This window comes from Protobothrops mucrosquamatus, unplaced genomic scaffold (assembly GCF_001527695.2).
Source record: "Protobothrops mucrosquamatus isolate PMUCROS unplaced genomic scaffold, P.Mucros_1.0 scaffold2717, whole genome shotgun sequence".
NCBI classification, from domain to species: domain Eukaryota; kingdom Metazoa; phylum Chordata; class Lepidosauria; order Squamata; family Viperidae; genus Protobothrops; species Protobothrops mucrosquamatus.
Genome location: NW_015388760.1, coordinates 305,120 through 310,771, shown reverse-complemented (window position 1 = coordinate 310,771; position 5,652 = coordinate 305,120).

Sequence of the window (5,652 nt, the reverse complement as noted above, 5' to 3'; positions counted from 1 at the left end):
AGCGACTTTGTCATACAGATATTGAGCAAAATCCTCGGCCCTCCCCTCCAGGGGATCCTCCCCCCCCTCAACTGAAGGAGAGAGCGGGTCACCCTGAAGAGGGTGGCCGGGCGATTATCTGATGACGCAATGAGGGTGGAGTAGTAGTTAGACCTCGCCACCCTCATCGCCACTAGGTAGGATCTAACCTGCATCCTTATACCAATTGAATTTCTCTTCTGGTCAAAGACAACAATAATAGAGTGGCATTCCTAGGAAATGTATTAAAGAGTTGTCTTCTTAGAAAGCTACTGTAAACTGAAGTTCAGGAGTAGACTGCCTGGTGCAGGACATTCATTTCTTTGTAAATCACATCTCTTGCACTGAAGCTAAATATTTCCTTCTTCTAGGAGACCCCAGCCAGCTGCCATATGGTGCTCAACCTGCTGGTCTTGGAGTTGAGGGTAAAGCAGGACCATTTGGTAAGACTGTTATGGAACTCTTTTCCTGCACTCCTCTGGTTGTTTTGCAATTGTTTTCCAGAGTTCTAAATTATCTTTGATGGATATCCTGCCCTTGGTTTACATTTTGTTTCAGACACCTGGATCAACTTATGGTCTAATGCTTTCAATATGACATAGTGGGACACAGCAACTTCCTTTTCTATACCAGTAAAATTGGTTAGTACAAAAGTGATCAGGGCCACATGTCACACATACCCCAATGTCTCTCCCTACAATCACTTCATTTTTCTTTTCTTCTTTTTGTGTGTGTGTGTGTGTTTTATTTTCCAAAATTAAATAAGGGAATGGGAACAGTAGGTTTTAGGAGGTGAACAGCTCCTTAAATTCCTCCAAAACACATGAATTACCCTCCAGATGACAATCTGAAACGGGGGTTTTAAGGACCCTCTTAAATAGGAGTAATTTGTCCCTCAGGGGCTCCTTCTCTCAACTGCTACATTTAAAAAAAGGGAAAAAATACCAAAGAAAGAACAGCCCTTTTGGTGACATCAGCAGATGGCTTCCTTTGTCCCGAAAAGTTTGGAGACTGTATTGCAGCCCCTATCTCCTTCACTCTAGGTAGGATCAGGCTATATGATTACTCCTTGCCAGTATGGGCTTTGGAAGGAGAAAGCTCCTCTCCCTACTTAGTAGAAAGATAATGCTGCAGGCCAAGTCTACTATGTTGCAAGGAACCCTTGTAGATATGACATCAACCTCAAAATCCCTAGATTACATCTGGAGAGTCCTGTGCAATATAAAAAATTCTTGTATCTGTTGTTTTAAAATTTCACTTTCCTGCTTTTTGGTGTCTTTCACCCAGGTGGGCCACAAGTAGGATATGAATCCCAGCATGCCCAGGCAATAGGATTGGATGGTAAGAAATTGAACCTTTTACAAGCTAGGATGGAAATAGGAATTTAACAATAGTTCATCTTGAAAAGGCAAAAGTATTCATTATCATATCTTCCTCAGAGTCTCAGTGTGTGAGTGACCAAGTTAGAAAACACTTACTTAGCATATGATTGATGTAATAAAGGAGCACCATTTTACTCTGCCTCTTTCTTTTCTTTCATACCCCAGGGCAACATTTTCAAATTCTGTGGAGCTGTTAGGTTAGCCTGTTAAAACAAGCCCAGAAAAAAAGGAATTATTCTGCTTTAAATGAATGATGTATTATACTAAGATATGATTCAATTATGCTTTCTCAAATAAACTGCAATCACCTAAGTTTATACACCACACTGCTATAAATCATGATTTGCAAACCAAAGTGGTTGAGTTTATTAAGTCAGATTGAACCCATAGCTGATAGAATGTATCTGCCTCAAACACCAGATGTGTAACTTTTGACATCACATTTGTTAAAATACAATTTAAATAGCAAAATGGCTATTTTCTCTCAAATGAAATAAATTCTCCCATCCAAAAGAACTGCAAATTGGCATTCCCCCATTCCACTCCCGTGCAGATTTTGAAAATCAGAAATAAATGGAGAGAGAGAGAGAGAGAGAGAGAGAGAGAGAGAGAGAGAGAGAGAGAGAGAGAGAGAGAGAGAGAGAGAGAGAGAGAGAGAATTTTGTGTCTACATAAAGCTTCCCCTCTGCAGATAATTGTGTTATATCTTTCGATGACTAGCTGCTGCTGTTGACAGCACAACTGGACCATTCAAAGAGGACAGTCTGTTCAGTGCTCCTTAAGTTTTGTATTATATATGGAAATATACTGTATTGCCTGAACTGGATACAGTTGAAGAATAGTTCTCATATTGCCAGCAGAGTATCTCAGGAGACTGAAATATACTTCCATTGAATTTTCAATTATCCTATTTTAGATGGAAAACATAGGTTCTATATGGATAATTGAAGGTCATTATTGGCAAGTAATGGTCAACAATACTTCCTAGATTCCCATTCCAAGGATCAAAATTTCCAGGAGGGGAGCATAGTGACAGGGCATTTGATGTGATTTCCTATCTTGTACGTTTTCCCCTTTCTATTTTTCCATCCTTTGCAGGCAACGGAAATGGACTAGGATATTTGAACAGTAGAGACCTTCAAGCTAATGGACTGGGGGCAGGTAAGGTTAAGTGTGAGCCTTCACACACACACACACAGAAAAGACTCTTACTCTTCATCCTGCTACTGGTTATGTAATTAGCATTAGAATGTTCTGACAGTCTTAATCTTAATTTTTTCCCTTTGTCACATGATACTAGCTTTATCTCACTCTAGCCTATGATTTAAACAATCTTATGCTGATTTTAACACTAACTCTGCTAAAGTCAACACAGAACCATGATGGGCAATAGACCTTTTTTTTTTTTTGCACTACCCACCCCCTTTTAGACGGGTGTATTTATTTGATCAAAACAGCTTTGATCAATGGATCCTGGAAAAGTCCCTGTATTTTAGGTGAGATGCCATTAGCTGTTCATCAGCCAGTCAGCAAATATCCTCACTATTATCAATAAGGACATTTCAGTAGCCAATCAGAGTGATAATAAGAACCAAAATAGCACATCAGTATCTCATCAGGACGTGGATATAAAAAGAGCATTGGCTGAGCTAAGTTAAGGATCACCGGGGAGGAAAGGTTCATAGTACCATTGAAGATTATCTTGCCTCTTTTTTTTATCTGGCAGGTGGATATGGCCCCCTTGCTGCAGGGCAAGCCCCAGGAGGATATGGTAGTCTGCTAGGCCCTGGACAGCCACTAGGAGGATATCGTAAGTGGCACCACAGTTCTGTTTTCCCATGTTTTTTACTCATTTGCTAATAGCCTAAAACTTGCCTGAAATAATTTCCAGATTTTTGGAATGAGCAATTATTTTTCAAACTGTGTGTCTGGGTAATTCTGGAGTCTTTCAATATAAGATCCTTAAGGACTGTATTCTTTAACATTGTTATATCTAACTGCTTGAAGTAGAAGGAACCACCAGGCAATTTAATAAAAAAATGAATTCATAATAATCAATAAGCTAGTATTAAACAAAGCATTGTTCTTTAAAAGTTTTAGTGTAATAACATAAAGGAAGCTTTATGGTGATCAGTAGGAATACCCTTTGGAGAAAGCAAGTGTTTGTCACTTAAAGTTTTAAGTGAAGCATACTATGTGTTTACTCAGTGGTACTTCCTAATCTAAGGACTATTGTTGAGAAGGCTTGTTTTATATAGCTACCTCCCGCATTTCAGACCTCTCTGCTTACCTGAGTTCAGGTAAGGTTTATGTGAGAATCAGTATGATCTAGTGGTTAAGGTACCAGGCTAGAAATCAGGAGACTGAGTTTTAATCTGGCTTTAGGCATGAAAGCCAGCTGGGTGCCTTTGGCCAGTCACTCTCTCTCTTAAGGCCCAACTCACTTCACAGGATTATCGTTGTGGGAAAAAGTAGGAAGAGGAAGGAGTATTGTATATATTATGTTCACCTCCCTGAGTTACTTGTAAAGTAATAAAGATGGAATATATATTTTAAAAAAAACCTACAGATTCAAGCATAATAAATAAATCCCTCTACCCATCAGCAACCAACTATAACCAGTGAAACAATGAAAATCAGAGCACAGTGCTCTTATTTGCCTCTCCCCCCTTAAACGTGTAGGAACATAGGTCAGAAATAATCGATTTCCAAACACACTTTCAAGTACAGCCCTACAAAGAGCACTTCATGATCAGCTAATCTGGATGTTGCCAAAGCATGAGTGATAGGACCCTGATCTGATGGTGGACAAGCTGCCATTAAAAGCACTTCACACTTCTGTGACTGGGAAAGATTTGAAAATGTACTTGGCATGTCATTGGGAGATCTATATGGCCAGAATATTGAAACCTATTTACATCTTGCATGCTGCAAAATATGGGCCAGACATCTCTGCAGACTTCCTGGGCTTTTTTAGAAGGCAAATCCAGTTTTCTGAAGGCAGGTTTCCTTCCCTGAAGGTTTTCCTACTATTATGCTACCTTCACAAGATGATACTATTCCACCTTACAAGCAGTTTTAGATAGTTTTAATTGCTATATGTATCCTTTTTTCTTTCAAATATAATTTTTAACTGAACACAAATATGATTTCAGGAATCCCAGTGACTTAGCCCTGCCCTTAACACAACAAAGCAACCATGCCTTGGACTGCAGAGATCCTCAAAATTAAGCTATACGTTCATCAGAAGAAAATTTCATTTTTGTTGTTAATGCTATTACCATAGTCTCCTCAATTGTATTTGCATTTCATTTCTCATTCATATTTTTTGATGTACATCCCACCTTTTAAAAAGCATATAAAAGCAACTGTGTTACTAGTTTAACAACTGTAGCAAGACCTTGGAATGCATGAGCCAATCAGGGCCCTACTCCAAGTTACTATGGGCCCTAGAACTCCCTACCTCATTTCTATTGCGCTGAAGACCATATTGTGAAAAGATAGCACATCAGCCATTTCCCCCAGCATCTGCACTGTATCTATGGATGTACAGTGCTACAGATATATATTCTTAATAATGCCTGCTGACAGGCAGCATGAACAGATTTGCTTGTGGGATAGAAGAAAGATCAACCTGCAGCAACAAAATCCCCTCATCATTCCACACAAAAGAGAAAGGGGGAAAAAATGCTAGCATAGCCTCAGCAAACAGCTGCTTTAAATTTCCACCCATCCATGACAGAAAACTATTCTGCATCCTATGAATCCCAGTCATGCTGCTGTTCCCAGAGACCATCAGTCCTCTGACTTATCGCAATGGGAATTATTACCAGAGCGTAATATATTTGGTATATGTTAAGTCCTGGGAATAATGGCGCTTGAGACGATACATCTTCAACAAGTCTTTATTGTTTGCTCCACTCTACGAACAACCCGAGCAGAGGCACGCAGGCCTCTATTTATACCCTCTGATCCCCGGGCAAGTTCAACCAATCATGAGGCGGGCTTTTCCCGCCTTGCGCATGCGCACAAGGCCGGCGCCGCTCAGTCTGATCCCGGGCAGCTTCTGCAAATGCCCGGGACTCTTGCAACGTCCCGAGCCTGCAAGATGCAGGCTCAGGACACAACACCCCTTTCCCCTGGATGAAATAAGATTGCGCCCACATGGACGCCATCCTATAGATGGTAATATAATTAAATAATGAAATAAGGTTACACAATGTATAAGGTGTGGGACTGTTCCTTTGAACCA